General features: G+C 52.4%; 1 long non-coding RNA gene across 1 annotated transcript; it reads right to left on the bottom strand.

Annotated features, from left to right (window-relative positions):
• Window positions 1–12,586: 12,586 nt before the first annotated feature.
• LOC144247561 (uncharacterized) lies at window positions 12,587–13,575 on the bottom strand. The gene is made up of 2 exons (XR_013341200.1): window positions 13,150–13,575; window positions 12,587–12,988 (listed from the first exon to the last, which is right to left on the bottom strand). It is a non-coding gene; the product is annotated as an uncharacterized LOC144247561 (long non-coding RNA).
• Window positions 13,576–17,030: the final 3,455 nt, after the last annotated feature.

Here is a 17,030-nt window from a genome sequence, read left to right as displayed (position 1 = left end):
TGAAGAGGAGGCCATGGTCCTGGGATGAAGAGCAATGCCAGCAGCACGACAGGCATGTGGTCCCCACAGGCACAGTGGGTTCCCTGCAGCCAGGCTGGGGCGGGATTGGGCTGGGTGGTCCCTGCTCAGGCACGTGGTACCCAGTGCCTTGGGTTCTGCTGGCCATGCCCAGCCTGTCCTGTTCTTGCTTTGGGCCACACAAGCCCCATGGCAGTGCCTGGGGCCCAGCCCCCAGACCCAGCCAGCCTCAGCTCTGGCAGCAGAGTCTCAGTGTGCCAGCCTGGGGACACACGGAAGAGCCCTCTGTGCCTGACTGGAGTGACCATGGCACCTGCTTTTCTTCCCGGACTGATGGAGATCCTGGACTGAAATGGCACCCTTTTGTACATAGTTTTTAGAGTTTGTTCTTGTTTTTGCCATATAGGTTCTAGGGCTTCTTTTTGTCTTCTGTAAATACATTTCAAATATTGTTGTTAGATATGTTCTTAGGTATATACATTCTATAAATTGTTGTTATTACAAATATTCTTACAAAATTTAATGTGTTCTGTGTTTTCATTGCTGTTCTTATGTAAATAAACAACCTTGGGTTTTCACACCCCAGTTCTCTTTCCATTTGCTTCCGGCACCGGCAGTATTGGCCAAGTTGTTTTTTCCACTTGCTCCCGGTTCCCAGGGCTGGAGGTTCATGGGGGAGCTGGCACAGCCACCCCAGCAGTGGTTGTCCCACTCAGAGGGTTCCGCTGACAGAGGTCACTGTCTCCTTGCTGTCTCTCTGGACACACTGGGGAGCTGCAGGGGCGAATCCCAGCGTGCCCTGTCCCATGGGATCCCATGTTGGGACTCAATGTCCCAGCCCGGGTGAGCACTGGTTGTGGCCCTGGGCTCAGCATGGCAGGCCTGGTGATCACAGCAGTGCTGACTTCAAGCTGGCCATGCACAGCTCCGTGTTTCTCCCAAAACTATCACTGCTGCAGCACCTGGGGTTCCCCAGTGCTGGGCTTTTTATCCCCACTGCATGGAGGATCACATGGCAGGGCAAAGGATGGATCCCATGTGGCATCCAACCTGCCCTGATCCAGGCTGGGCACAGCCTGATGAAGGATGAGCACATCTCGCAGGGATATGGAAACCTCCCCTGACAACCCAGTTCAGGCAGAGCCTGAGCTCTTTTGTGGCTCTGGGCAGGAAGATGCTCAGGATCTCCCAGAGAGGCTCAGCAGGCAGTAGGATTGTGCCTGGATCTCACTCTGGACATGCCAGTGGCTCAAGTGAGAGCTGTGGGAATGATTTATAATGCACCGAGAGGGGCCACAGTCCTGCAAGGCTCTTACATCAGGAGCAAAGAGCAGCCTGCAGGGTGGGGAAGGCTGGAGCTGTAGCACTGTGTGCTCATCCCTCACCTTAATGGGGAGCTGCCCCCAGAGTTGCTATGTATCACTTTGATGGTTCTCCTGTTGGGTGTATTTTGGAGCAGCTGTTATCTGTGGCTTTTTATGGTGATCCTGTGGAAAGCAGCCATTTACCTGCTGTGATGAACTCAAAACTAATACTAACTCTTCATTCCCTTTGGTTTTATTTGGGGGTTTTTTAGTCTCTTTGTTTGATTGGTTTGCATGGGTTTGTTTGTTTCTAGGTTTTGTCTGTTTTGGTTTGAGTCTTTTGTTTGCTTTTTCATAAGACTCAGGTGAAGTTGGCATAGCCAAAGTCAAGAGAATGTACACCAGGCTTGACTTTCCAGAAATTACTTTTGGCTGGGTTTAACTGCATTCTCCAGGCTCAGGATGACCAGTACATTTGCAGGATTTGCTCTGTAACATCAGCTTGCCCAGACTCTGCTCGGTGATTCACAAATGGAGAAGACAATGGGTATTGTGCCAAGCTTCCTTTCAAACATCCAAAACTGCAAGGGCATGAGAGAAAAAAAGAAAAAAACAGAGACTATATTCACCAATTAGAGCAGAAGCAGTGTCCCACCATCTTGCCCTCCACTCTTATTAATTTTGTACATTGAGAGGCAAACCTGGGCCTAAAGCTTCCGTCTCTCAGTTCCTGATGCCATTTGACTCCAGCCTGGACTCCCCCAGATCACACTGCCTGTTTTCCACGTGGGGCTGGGGATGCTCAGCCTGGAAAGAGGAGACCCTGGGGAGGCCTCACTGCAGCTCTGCAGGACTGCAAGGGTGCCACAAGAAAGATTGGGACAGGGTGTTCCACAGGGCCTGTGGCAACAGGACAAGGGGGGACGGCTTTCAGCTGCAGGAGGCTGATTGAAGTTGGATCTGAGGAAGCTGCTCTCTTCCACTGAGGGTGCTGAGGCACTGGCCCAGGCTGTGGATGCTCCATCCTTGGGAACAGGGCTCTGAGCACCATGGTCTGGGGGAACGTTGCTAAGCATGGAACCAAAGGCTCTCTAGCTCAGTGGTCATGTCACAATCCATGTCCCATCTGGAACTGCCAGCAGCCAGCAAGCAGCACAACACAACCGTTGGCCCTGGGCTCAGCACACGCTGCACGCTGCTCCTGCTGCTCCTGTCACCCTTCTTGTTCCTGTCCCCGAGACCTCATCTCATCAGTCTCAAAAGCTGCCTAAGGCCTGGATTGTGTCATCCATCCCTGCAGGATGCTCACATTTGTCCTGAGGAAGGTACGGTGCCATTCCATGGAGGTGGATCCCCCCAGCTGCCCGGGTGTGGGCTGGAGTTCTGGGGGGATGGGGTGGGACAGGGACCCCACTCTGAGGTTTTGCTACCTCTGCAGGCTGTTGCAGGTAGAGAAGACAAGATGGAGGTGGACAGACAGACTGATAGAGAGGAGAAGATGGAAGTGGAGGGAGAAAAGAGAGGAGAGGAAGAGATGGAGGTGGACACAATAATGGATACGGAGGAGGAGATGGAGGTGGATGGAGAACAGACTGGAGAGGAAGAGATGGAGGTTGATGAGGATGAGGAGATGGACGTGGAAATGGAAGAGTACACCGAGGAGATGGACATTGATGAGGAAGATGAAGAGGAGGCCATGGTCCTGGGATGAAGAGCAATGCCAGCAGCACGACAGGCATGTGGTCCCCACAGGCACAGTGGGTTCCCTGCAGCCAGGCTGGGGCGGGATTGGGCTGGGTGGTCCCTGCTCAGGCACGTGGTACCCAGTGCCTTGGGTTCTGCTGGCCATGCCCAGCCTGTCCTGTGCTTGCTTTGGGCCACACAAGCCCCATGGCAGTGCCTGGGGCCCAGCCCCCAGACCCAGCCAGCCTCAGCTCTGGCAGCAGAGTCTCAGTGTGCCAGCCTGGGGAAACACGGAAGAGCCCTCTGTGCCTGACTTGAGTGACCATGGCACCTGCTTTTCTTCCCGGACTGATGGAGATCCTGGACTGAAATGGCACCCTTTTGTACATAGTTTTTAGAGTTTGTTCTTGTTTTTGCCATATAGGTTCTAGGGCTTCTTTTTGTCTTCTGTAAATACATTTCAAATATTGTTGTTAGATATGTTCTTAGGTATATACATTCTATAAATTGTTGTTATTACAAATATTCTTACAAAATTTAATGTGTTCTGTGTTTTCATTGCTGTTCTTATGTAAATAAACAACCTTGGGTTTTCACACCCCAGTTCTCTTTCCATTTGCTTCCAGCACAGGCAGTATTGGCCAAGTTGTGTTTTCCACTTGCTCCCGGTTCCCAGGGCTGGAGGTTCATGGGGGAGCTGGCACAGCCACCCCAGCAGTGGTTGTCCCACTCAGGGGGCCCTGCTGACAGAGGTCACTGTCTCCTTGCTGTCTCTCTGGACACACTGGGGAGCTGCAGGGGCGAATCCCAGCGTGCCCTGTCCCATGGGATCCCATGTTGGGACTCAATGTCCCAGCCCGGGTGAGCACTGGTTGTGGCCCTGGGCTCAGCATGGCAGGCCTGGTGCTCACAGCAGTGCAGACTTCAAGCTGGCCATGCACAGCTCCGTGTTTCTCCCAAAACTATCACTGCTGCAGCACCTGGGGTTCCCCAGTGCTGGGCTTTTTATCCCCACTGCATGGAGGATCACATGGCAGGGCAAAGGATGGATCCCATGTGGCATCCAACCTGCCCTGATCCAGGCTGGGCACAGCCTGATGAAGGATGAGCACATCTCGCAGGGATAGGCAAACCTCCCCTGAAAACCCAGTTCAGGCAGAGCCTGAGCTCTTTTGTGGCTCTGGGCAGGAAGATGCTCAGGATCTCCCAGAGAGGCTCAGCGGGCAGTAGGATTGTGCCTGGATCTCGCTCTGGACATGCCAGTGGCTCAAGTGAGAGCTGTGGGAATGATTTATAATGCACCGAGAGGGGCCACAGTCCTGCAAGGCTCTTACATCAGGAGCAAAGAGCAGCCTGCAGGGTGGGGAAGGCTGGAGCTGTAGCACTCTGTGCTCATCCCTCACCTTAATGGGGAGCTGCCCCCAGAGTTGCGATGTATTACTTTGATGGTTCTCCTGTTGGGTGTATTTTGGAGCAGCTGTTATCTGTGGCTTTTAATGGTGATCCTGTGGAAAGCAGCCATTTACCTGCTGTGATGAACTCAAAACTAATAATAACTCTTCATTCCCTTTGGTTTTATTTGGGGTTTTTTTAGTCTCTTTGTTTGATTGGTTTGCATGGGTTTGTTTGTTTCTAGGTTTTGTCTGCTTTGGTTTGAGTCTTTTGTTTTCTTTTTCATAAGACTCAGGTGAAGTTGGCATAGCCAAAGTCAAGAGAATGTACACCAGGCTTGATTTTCCAGAAATTACTTTTGGCTGGGTTTAACTGCATTCTCCAGGCTCAGGATGACCACTACATTTGCAGGATTTGCTCTGTAACATCAGCTTGCCCAGACTCTGCTCGGTGATTCACAAATGGAGAAGACAATGGATATTGTGCCAAGCTTCCTTTCAAACAGCCAAAACTGCAACGGCATGAGAGAAAAAAAGAAAAAAACAGAGACTATATTCACCAATTAGAGCAGAAGCAGTGTCCCACCATCTTGCCCTCCACTCTTATTAATTTTGTACATTGAGAGACAAACCTGGGCCTAAAGCTTCCGTCTCTCAGTTCCTGATGCCATTTGACTCCAGCCTGGACTCCCCCAGATCACACTGCCTGCTTTCCACGTGGGGCTGGGGATGCTCAGCCTGGAAAGAGGAGACCCTGGGGAGGCCTCACTGCAGCTCTGCAGGACTGCAAGGGTGCCACAAGAAAGATTGGGACAGGGTGTTCCACAGGGCCTGTGGCAACAGGACAAGGGGGGACGGCTTTCAGCTGCAGGAGGCTGATTGAAGTTGGATCTGAGGAAGCTGCTCTCTTCCACTGAGGGTGCTGAGGCACTGGCCCAGGCTGTGGATGCTCCATCCTTGGGAACAGGGCTCTGAGCACCGTGGTCTGGGGGAACGTTGCTAAGCATGGAACCAAAGGCTCTCTAGCTCAGTGGTCATGTCACAATCCATGTCCCATCTGGAACTGCCAGCAGCCAGCAAGCAGCACAACACAACCGTTGGCCCTGGGCTCAGCACACGCTGCACGCTGCTCCTGCTGCTCCTGTCACACTTCTTGTTCCAGCCCCCGAGAGCTCATCTCATCAGTCTCAAAAGCTGCCTAAGGCCTGGATTGTGTCATCCATCCCTGCAGGATGCTCACATTTGTCCTGAGGAAGGTACGGTGCCATTCCATGGAGGTGGATCCCCCCAGCTGCCCGGGTGTGGGCTGGAGTTCTGGGGGGATGGGGTGGGACAGGGACCCCACTCTGAGGTTTTGCTACCTCTGCAGGCTGTTGCAGGTAGAGAAGACAAGATGGAGGTGGACAGACAGACTGATAGAGAGGAGAAGATGGAAGTGGAGGGAGAAAAGAGAGGAGAGGAAGAGATGGAGGTGGACACAATAATGGATACGGAGGAGGAGATGGAGGTGGATGGAGAACAGACTGGAGAGGAAGAGATGGAGGTTGATGAGGATGAGGAGATGGACGTGGAAATGGAAGAGTACACCGAGGAGATGGACATTGATGAGGAAGATGAAGAGGAGGCCATGGTCCTGGGATGAAGAGCAATGCCAGCAGCACGACAGGCATGTGGTCCCCACAGGCACAGTGGGTTCCCTGCAGCCAGGCTGGGGCGGGATTGGGCTGGGTGGTCCCTGCTCAGGCACGTGGTACCCAGTGCCTTGGGTTCTGCTGGCCATGCCCAGCCTGTCCTGTTCTTGCTTTGGGCCACACAAGCCCCATGGCAGTGCCTGGGGCCCAGTCCCCAGACCCAGCCAGCCTCAGCTCTGGCAGCAGAGTCCCAGTGTGCCAGCCTGGGGACACACGGAAGAGCCCTCTGTGCCTGACTTGAGTGACCATGGCACCTGCTTTTCTTCCCGGACTGATGGAGATCCTGGACTGAAATGGCACCCTTTTGTACATAGTTTTTAGAGTTTGTTCTTGTTTTTGCCATATAGGTTTTAGGGCTTCGTTTTGTCTTCTGTAAATACATTTCAAATATTTTTGTTAGATATGTTCTTAGGTATATACATTCTATAAATTGTTGTTATTACAAATATTCTTACAAAAGTAAATGTGTTCTGTGTTTTCATTGCTGTTCTTATGTAAATAAACAACCTTGGGTTTTCACACCCCAGTTCTCTTTCCATTTGCTTCCGGCACAGGCAGTATTGGCCAAGTCTTGTTTTCCACTTGCTCCCAGTTCCCAGGGCTGGAGGTTCATGGGGGAGCTGGCACAGCCACCCCAGCAGTGGTTGTCCCACTCAGAGGGTTCCGCTGACAGAGGTCACTGTCTCCTTGCTGTCTCTCTGGACACACTGGGCAGCTGCAGGGGCGAATCCCAGCGTGCCCTGTCCCATGGGATCCCATGTTGGGACTCAATGTCCCAGCCCGGGTGAGCACTGGTTGTGGCCCTGGGCTCAGCATGGCAGGCCTGGTGCTCACAGCAGTGCAGACTTCAAGCTGGCCATGCACAGCTCCGTGTTTCTCCCAAAACTATCACTGCTGCAGCACCTGGGGTTCCCCAGTGCTGGGCTTTTTATCCCCACTGCATGGAGGATCACATGGCAGGGCAAAGGATGGATCCCATGTGGCATCCAACCTGCCCTGATCCAGGCTGGGCACAGCCTGATGAAGGATGAGCACATCTCGCAGGGATATGGAAACCTCCCCTGACAACCCAGTTCAGGCAGAGCCTGAGCTCTTTTGTGGCTCTGGGCAGGAAGATGCTCAGGATCTCCCAGAGAGGCTCAGTGGGCAGTAGGATTGTGCCTGGATCTCGCTCTGGACATGCCAGTGGCTCAAGTGACAGCTGTGGGAATGATTTATAATGCACCAAGAGGGGCCACAGTCCTGCAAGGCTCTTACATCAGGAGCAAAGAGCAGCCTGCAGGGTGGGGAAGGCTGGAGCTGTAGCACTGTGTGCTCATCCCTCACCTTAATGGGGAGCTGCCCCCAGAGTTGCTATGTATTACTTTGATGGTTCTCCTGTTGGGTGTATCTTGGAGCAGCTGTTATCTGTGTCTTTTTATGGTGGTCCTGTGGAAAGCAGCCATTTACCTGCTGTGATGAACTCAAAACTAATACTAACTCTTCATTCCCTTTGGTTTTATTTGGGGTTTTTTTAGTCTCTTTGTTTGATTGGTTTGCATGGGTTTGTTTGTTTCTAGGTTTTGTCTGTTTTGGTTTGAGTCTTTTGTTTGCTTTTTCATAAGACTCAGGTGAAGTTGGCATAGCCAAAGTCAAGAGAATGTACACCAGGCTTGACTTTCCAGAAATTACTTTTGGCTGGGTTTAACTGCATTCTCCAGGCTCAGGATGACCAGTACATTTGCAGGATTTGCTCTGTAACATCAGCTTGCCCAGACTCTGCTCGGTGATTCACAAATGGAGAAGACAATGGATATTGTGCCAAGCTTCCTTTCAAACAGCCAAAACTGCAACGGCATGAGAGAAAAAAAGAAAAAAACAGAGACTATATTCACCAATTAGAGCAGAAGCAGTGTCCCACCATCTTGCCCTCCACTCTTATTAATTTTGTACATTGAGAGGCAAACCTGGGCCTAAAGCTTCCGTCTCTCAGTTCCTGATGCCATTTGACTCCAGCCTGGACTCCCCCAGATCACACTGCCTGCTTTCCAGGTGGGGCTGGGGATGCTCAGCCTGGAAAGAGGAGACCCTGGGGAGGCCTCACTGCAGCTCTGCAGGACTGCAAGGGTGCCACAAGAAAGATTGGGACAGGGTATTCCACAGGGCCTGTGGCAACAGGACAAGGGGGGACGGCTTTCAGCTGCAGGAGGCTGATTGAAGTTGGATCTGAGGAAGCTGCTCTCTTCCACTGAGGGTGCTGAGGCACTGGCCCAGGCTGTGGATGCTCCATCCTTGGGAACAGGGCTCTGAGCACCATGGTCTGGGGGAACGTTGCTAAGCATGGAACCAAAGGCTCTCTAGCTCAGTGGTCATGTCACAATCCATGTCCCATCTGGAACTGCCAGCAGCCAGCAAGCAGCACAACACAACCATTGGCCCTGGGCTCAGCACACGCTGCACGCTGCTCCTGCTGCTCCTGTCACCCTTCTTGTTCCTGCCCCCGAGAGCTCATCTCATCAGTCTCAAAAGCTGCCTAAGGCCTGGATTGTGTCATCCATCCCTGCAGGATGCTCACATTTGTCCTGAGGAAGGTACGGTGCCATTCCATGGAGGTGGATCCCCCCAGCTGCCCGGCTGTGGGCTGGAGTTCTGGGGGGATGGGGTGGGACAGGGACCCCACTCTGAGGTTTTGCTACCTCTGCAGGCTGTTGCAGGTAGAGAAGACAAGATGGAGGTGGACAGACAGACTGATAGAGAGGAGAAGATGGAAGTGGAGGGAGAAAAGAGAGGAGAGGAAGAGATGGAGGTGGACACAATAATGGATACGGAGGAGGAGATGGAGGTGGATGGAGAACAGACTGGAGAGGAAGAGATGGAGGTTGATGAGAATGAGGAGATGGACGTGGAAATGGAAGAGTACACCCAGGAGATGGACATTGATGAGGAAGATGAAGAGGAGGCCATGGTCCTGGGATGAAGAGCAATGCCAGCAGCACGACAGGCATGTGGTCCCCACAGGCACAGTGGGTTCCCTGCAGCCAGGCTGGGGCGGGATTGGGCTGGGTGGTCCCTGCTCAGGCACGTGGTACCCAGTGCCTTGGGTTCTGCTGGCCATGCCCAGCCTGTCCTGTGCTTGCTTTGGGCCACACAAGCCCCATGGCAGTGCCTGGGGCCCAGCCCCCAGACCCAGCCAGCCTCAGCTCTGGCAGCAGAGTCCCAGTGTGCCAGCCTGGGGACACACGGAAGAGCCCTCTGTGCCTGACTGGAGTGACCATGGCACCTGCTTTTCTTCCCGGACTGATGGAGATCCTGGACTGAAATGGCACCCTTTTGTACATAGTTTTTAGAGTTTGTTCTTGTTTTTGCCATATAGGTTCTAGGGCTTCGTTTTGTCTTCTGTAAATACATTTCAAATATTGTTGTTAGATATGTTCTTAGGTATATACATTCTATAAATTGTTGTTATTACAAATATTCTTACAAAAGTAAATGTGTTCTGTGTTTTCATTGCTGTTCTTATGTAAATAAACAACCTTGGGTTTTCACACCCCAGTTCTCTTTCCATTTGCTTCCGGCACAGGCAGTATTGGCCAAGTTGTGTTTTCCACTTGCTCCCGGTTCCCAGGGCTGGAGGTTCATGGGGGAGCTGGCACAGCCACCCCAGCAGTGGTTGTCCCACTCAGAGGGTTCCGCTGACAGAGGTCACTGTCTCCTTGCTGTCTCTCTGGACACACTGGGCAGCTGCAGGGGCGAATCCCAGCGTGCCCTGTCCCATGGGATCCCATGTTGGGACTCAATGTCCCAGCCCGGGTGAGCACTGGTTGTGGCCCTGGGCTCAGCATGGCAGGCCTGGTGCTCACAGCAGTGCAGACTTCAAGCTGGCCATGCACAGCTCCGTGTTTCTCCCAAAAATATCACTGCTGCAGCACCTGGGGTTCCCCAGTGCTGGGCTTTTTATCCCCACTGCATGGAGGATCACATGGCAGGGCAAAGGATGGATCCCATGTGGCATCCAACCTGCCCTGATCCAGGCTGGGCACAGCCTGATGAAGGATGAGCACATCTCGCAGGGATATGGAAACCTCCCCTGACAACCCAGTTCAGGCAGAGCCTGAGCTCTTTTGTGGCTCTGGGCAGGAAGATGCTCAGGATCTCCCAGAGAGGCTCAGCAGGCAGTAGGATTGTGCCTGGATCTCACTCTGGACATGCCAGTGGCTCAAGTGAGAGCTGTGGGAATGATTTATAATGCACCGAGAGGGGCCACAGTCCTGCAAGGCTCTTACATCAGGAGCAAAGAGCAGCCTGCAGGGTGGGGAAGGCTGGAGCTGTAGCACTGTGTGCTCATCCCTCACCTTAATGGGGAGCTGCCCCCAGAGTTGCTATGTATCACTTTGATGGTTCTCCTGTTGGGTGTATTTTGGAGCAGCTGTTATCTGTGGCTTTTTATGGTGATCCTGTGGAAAGCAGCCATTTACCTGCTGTGATGAACTCAAAACTAATACTAACTCTTCATTCCCTTTGGTTTTATTTGGGGTTTTTTTAGTCTCTTTGTTTGATTGGTTTGCATGGGTTTGTTTGTTTCTAGGTTTTGTCTGTTTTGGTTTGAGTCTTTTGTTTGCTTTTTCATAAGACTCAGGTGAAGTTGGCATAGCCAAAGTCAAGAGAATGTACACCAGGCTTGACTTTCCAGAAATTACTTTTGGCTGGGTTTAACTGCATTCTCCAGGCTCAGGATGACCAGTACATTTGCAGGATTTGCTCTGTAACATCAGCTTGCCCAGACTCTGCTCGGTGATTCACAAATGGAGAAGACAATGGGTATTGTGCCAAGCTTCCTTTCAAACATCCAAAACTGCAAGGGCATGAGAGAAAAAAAGAAAAAAACAGAGACTATATTCACCAATTAGAGCAGAAGCAGTGTCCCACCATCTTGCCCTCCACTCTTATTAATTTTGTACATTGAGAGGCAAACCTGGGCCTAAAGCTTCCGTCTCTCAGTTCCTGATGCCATTTGACTCCAGCCTGGACTCCCTCAGATCACACTGCCTGCTTTCCACGTGGGGCTGGGGATGCTCAGCCTGGAAAGAGGAGACCCTGGGGAGGCCTCACTGCAGCTCTGCAAGACTGCAAGGGTGCCACAAGAAAGATTGGGACAGGGTGTTCCACAGGGCCTGTGGCAACAGGACAAGGGGGGACGGCTTTCAGCTGCAGGAGGCTGATTGAAGTTGGATCTGAGGAAGCTGCTCTCTTCCACTGAGGGTGCTGAGGCACTGGCCCAGGCTGTGGATGCTCCATCCTTGGGAACAGGGCTCTGAGCACCGTGGTCTGGGGGAACGTTGCTAAGCATGGAACCAAAGGCTCTCTAGCTCAGTGGTCATGTCACAATCCATGTCCCATCTGGAACTGCCAGCAGCCAGCAAGCAGCACAACACGACCGTTGGCCCTGGGCTCTGCACACGCTGCACGCTGCTCCTGCTGCTCCTGTCACCCTTCTTGTTCCTGCCCCCGAGACCTCATCTCATCAGTCTCAAAAGCTGCCTAAGGCCTGGATTGTGTCATCCATCCCTGCAGGATGCTCACATTTGTCCTGAGGAAGGTACAGTGCCATTCCATGGAGGTGGATCCCCCCAGCTGCCCGGCTGTGGGCTGGAGTTCTGGGGGGATGGGGTGGGGCAGGGACCCCACTCTGAGGTTTTGCTACCTCTGCAGGCTGTTGCAGGTAGAGAAGACAAGATGGAGGTGACAGACAGACAGATAGAGAGGAGAAGATGGAAGTGGAGGGAGAAAAGAGAGGAGAGGAAGAGATGAAGGTGGACACAATAATGGATATGGAGGAGGAGATGGAGGTGGATGGAGAACAGACTGGAGAGGAAGAAATGGAGGTTGATGAGGATGAGGAGATGGACGTGGAAATGGAAGAGTACACCGAGGAGATGGACATTGATGAGGAAGATGAAGAGGAGGCCATGGTCCTGGGATGAAGAGCAATGCCAGCAGCACGACAGGCATGTGGTCCCCACAGGCACAGTGGGTTCCCTGCAGCCAGGCTGGGGCGGGATTGGGCTGGGTGGTCCCTGCTCAGGCACGTGGTACCCAGTGCCTTGGGTTCTGCTGGCCATGCCCAGCCTGTCCTGTGCTTGCTTTGGGCCACACAAGCCCCATGGCAGTGCCTGGGGCCCAGCCCCCAGACCCAGCCAGCCTCAGCTCTGGCAGCAGAGTCCCAGGGTGCCAGCCTGGGGACACACGGAAGAGCCCTCTGTGCCTGACTGGAGTGACCATGGCACCTGCTTTTCTTCCCAGACTGATGGAGATCCTGGACTGAAATGGCACCCTTTTGTACATAGTTTTTAGAGTTTGTTCTTGTTTTTGCCATATAGGTTTTAGGGCTTCGTTTTGTCTTCTGTAAATACATTTCTGTCATGGTTTGACACTGGCACAAGGCCAGTGCCCCCATGAAAATGTGATCCCTACCTGGAATGCTGTGAAGTGGAATCTAGAATAGAGCAAAGCAGGCCCAAGCTTGATAACAGGAAAAAAAACTTTATTAAACTACCACTACAAAAGAAAAGAGAAAACTAAAGAAGGGGAAAAAAAAACACACAAAGATCCAAATGAAAACCTTGCAAAACATTCCTCCCCCCCACCACCCAACTCCAACAAACCACAGTGAGACACAATCTGGACCCCAATCAGGTTTCCACCCTCCAAGCAATCGATACTCAGTCCATCGAGGGAACAGAGTCTCTCCTGTGCCACAGACCCCCCAAGAAACACAGCTCCACATCCTGTGTTTCCATGTCACACATGGCACCGCCCGGAGAAAAAGTTTGCCATGGTGACCCTTCTCCTTTCCATGCACAGTGCTCTCACCACCAATGCATGGATGGTCACTGCCTTTAGGATTTTTCCTTTCAAGGATGCCCTGCCAAGAGGGGAGAAAACAACAGTTCAGTTTTTCATTGTTTGGGACCACAGTCCCCCCCCATTTTCCCCTGGGGCCGAGGGCTCAAGAACAGAGATCTTCTTCTCTTCTCTTCTCTTTTCCTTTCCAGGGCAAGGGGGTGCCACCACAAACCCCCCAACCTTTTCTCTCTTCACTCCACTTTTGTCTTTTTCCCAGCTGAAGCAGATCTCTTGACTCACTGGCATCCTCCCAAAACACAGTCCCTCTTGAAGGAGAAGATTTGGTTCAGGTTGTGGCTAACATGGAAAAGTCCAGCCAAAAGCCACTCCTTGTCCCCCTCCCATCCAGAATTCCTCCTTCCAACATCCCATCCCAGGGTCCAAGGTGTCCCTCTTCCTCTCTTTCAAACCGAGGAGGGGAAGGGAAAATTCACAAAGCTTTCATTTCTCAAGGAAGGGTTAAAAGTCCGAACTCCCAGGATGGCTCGATGCCCGGACATCCAGCAACTCCCACACAACTGGGCACCTTGCAGCTCCCCCCGCTCCTCCTTCCTTGCGGCTTTCTCTCTCCCTCTCGGGACAGGAACTCTGGGGGGGGGAAATGGAGACATCCCAGATTTCTTCCACCCTTCAATCTGCAGGGGCCAGCCCGGTTCCAGTCCCTCCACCCTTCGGAGTTACCTCCATCAGGCCATGGGGGCTTCCCCTCCCCCACCCAGCTCGTGGCTGGGGGGGGGAAGGTCTGCACTGCACGCTGACCGGAACCAAAGAGAGCGAGTTCCCCTGGGAATTCTGCTTTCAACCCCTCTGTGTTCTCAGAGGCGTGTCTACTTTCAATTGGTCAATATCTAAATTGACCTCTTCCTTCCGGGAAAAATTATCTTTCCGTGTCAAACCACGACAATTTCAAATATTGTTGTTAGATATGTTTTAGGTATATACATTCTATAAATTGTTGTTATTACAAATATTCTTACAAAAGTAAATGTGTTCTGTGTTTTCATTGCTGTTCTTATGTAAATAAACAACTTTGGGTTTTCACACCCCAGTTCTCTTTCCATTTGCTTCCGGCACAGGCAGTATTGGCCAAGTTGTGTTTTCCACTTGCTCCCGGTTCCCAGGGCTGGAGGTTCATGGGGGAGCTGGCACAGCCACCCCAGCAGTGGTTGTCCCACTCAGAGGGCCCCGCTGACAGAGGTCACTGTCTCCTTGCTGTCTCTCTGGACACACTGGGGAGCTGCAGGGGCAAATCCCAGCGTGCCCTGTCCCATGGGATCCCATGTTGGGACTCAATGTCCCAGCCCGGGTGAGCACTGGTTGTGGCCCTGGGCTCAGCATGGCAGGCCTGGTGCTCACAGCAGTGCAGACTTCAAGCTGGCCATGCACAGCTCCGTGTTTCTCCCAAAACTATCACTGCTGCAGCATCTGGGGTTCCCCAGTGCTGGGCTTTTTATCCCCACTGCATGGAGGATCACATGGCAGGGCAAAGGATGGATCCCATGTGGCATCCAACCTGCCCTGATCCAGGCTGGGCACAGCCTGATGAAGGATGAGCACATCTCGCAGGGATAGGCAAACCTCTCCTGAAAACCCAGTTCAGGCAGAGCCTGAGCTCTTTTGTGGCTCTGGGCAGGAAGATGCTCAGGATCTCCCAGAGAGGCTCAGCAGGCAGTAGGATTGTGCCTGGATCTCGCTCTGCACATGCCAGTGGCTCAAGTGAGAGCTGTGGGAATGATTTATAATGCACCGAGAGGGGCCACAGTCCTGCAAGGCTCTTACATCAGGAGCAAAGAGCAGCCTGCAGGGTGGGGAAGGCTGGAGCTGTAGCACTGTGTGCTCATCCCTCACCTTAATGGGGAGCTGCCCCCAGAGTTGCTATGTATCACTTTGATGGTTCTCCTGTTGGGTGTATTTTGGAGCAGCTGTTATCTGTGGCTTTTTATGGTGATCCTGTGGAAAGCAGCCATTTACCTGCTGTGATGAACTCAAAACTAATACTAACTCTTCATTCCCTTTGGTTTTATTTGGGGTTTTTTTAGTCTCTTTGTTTGATTGGTTTGCATGGGTTCGTTTGTCTCTAGGTTTTGTCTGTTTTGGTTTGAGTCTTTTGTTTGCTTTTTCATAAGACTCAGGTGAAGTTGGCATAGCCAAAGTCAAGAGAATGTACACCAGGCTTGACTTTCCAGAAATTACTTTTGGCTGGGTTTAACTGCATTCTCCAGGCTCAGGATGACCAGTACATTTGCAGGATTTGCTCTGCAACATCAGCTTGCCCAGACTCTGCTCGGTGATTCACAAATGGAGAAGACAATGGGTATTGTGCAAAGCTTCCTTTCAAACATCCAAAACTGCAAGAGCATGAGAGAAAAAAAGAAAAAAACAGAGACTATATTCACCAATTAGAGCAGAAGCAGTGTCCCACCATCTTGCCCTCCACTCTTATTAATTTTGTACATTGAGAGGCAAACCTGGGCCTAAAGCTTCCGTCTCTCAGTTCCTGATGCCATTTGACTCCAGCCTGGACTCCCCCAGATCACACTGCCTGCTTTCCACGTGGGGCTGGGGATGCTCAGCCTGGAAAGAGGAGACCCTGGGGAGGCCTCACTGCAGCTCTGCAGGACTGCAAGGGTGCCACAAGAAAGATTGGGACAGGGTGTTCCACAGGGCCTGTGGCAACAGGACAAGGGGGGACGGCTTTCAGCTGCAGGAGGCTGATTGAAGTTGGATCTGAGGAAGCTGCTCTCTTCCACTGAGGGTGCTGAGGCACTGGCCCAGGCTGTGGATGCTCCATCCTTGGGAACAGGGCTCTGAGCACCATGGTCTGGGGGAAGGTTGCTAAGCATGGAACCAAAGGCTCTCTAGCTCAGTGGTCATGTCACAATCCATGTCCCATCTGGAACTGCCAGCAGCCAGCAAGCAGCACAACACGACCGTTGGCCCTGGGCTCAGCACACGCTGCACGCTGCTCCTGCTGCTCCTGTCACCCTTCTTGTTCCTGCCCCCGAGACCTCATCTCATCAGTCTCAAAAGCTGCCTAAGGCCTGGATTGTGTCATCCATCCCTGCAGGATGCTCACATTTGTCCTGAGGAAGGTACGGTGCCATTCCATGGAGGTGGATCCCCCCAGCTGCCCGGGTGTGGGCTGGAGTTCTGGGGGGATGGGGTGGGACAGGGACCCCACTCTGAGGTTTTGCTACCTCTGCAGGCTGTTGCAGGTAGAGAAGACAAGATGGAGGTGGACAGACAGACTGATAGAGAGGAGAAGATGGAAGTGGAGGGAGAAAAGAGAGGAGAGGAAGAGATGGAGGTGGACACAATAATGGATACGGAGGAGGAGATGGAGGTGGATGGAGAACAGACTGGAGAGGAAGAGATGGAGGTTGATGAGGATGAGGAGATGGACGTGGAAATGGAAGAGTACACCGAGGAGATGGACATTGATGAGGAAGATGACGAGGAGGCCATGGTCCTGGGATGAAGAGCGATGCCAGCAGCACGAGAGGCATGTGGCCCCCACAGGCACAGTGGGTTCCCTGCAGCCAGGCTGGGGCAGGATTGGGCTGGGGGGTCCCTGCTCAGGCACGTGGTACCCAGTGCCTTGGGTTCTGCTGGCCATGCCCAGCCTGTCCTGTGCTTGCTTTTGGCCACACAAGCCCCATGGCAGTGCCTGGGGCCCAGCCCCCAGACCCAGCCAGCCTCAGCTCTGGCAGCAGAGTCCCAGTGTGCCAGCCTGGGGACACACGGAAGAGCCCTCTGTGCCTGACTGGAGTGACCATGGCACCTGCTTTTCTTCCTGGACTGATGGAGATCCTGGACTGAAATGGCACCCTTTTGTACATAGTTTTTAGAGTTTGTTCTTGTTTTTGCCATATAGGATTTAGGGCTTCGTTTTGTCTTCTGTAAATACATTTCAAATATTGTTGTTAGATATGTTCTTAGGTATATACATTCTATAAATTGTTGTTATTACAAATATTCTTACAAAAGTAAATGTGTTCTGTGTTTTCATTGCTGTTCTAATGTAAATAAACAACCTTGGGTTTTCACACCCCAGTTCTCTT

The sequence above is a fragment of the Lonchura striata genome, chromosome 27 (genome assembly GCF_046129695.1).
Source record: "Lonchura striata isolate bLonStr1 chromosome 27, bLonStr1.mat, whole genome shotgun sequence".
In the NCBI taxonomy this organism is placed as follows: Eukaryota; Metazoa; Chordata; class Aves; order Passeriformes; family Estrildidae; genus Lonchura; species Lonchura striata.
Note: the sequence above shows the minus strand (reverse complement) of the source record. Positions and strands in the feature narration are given on the sequence as shown.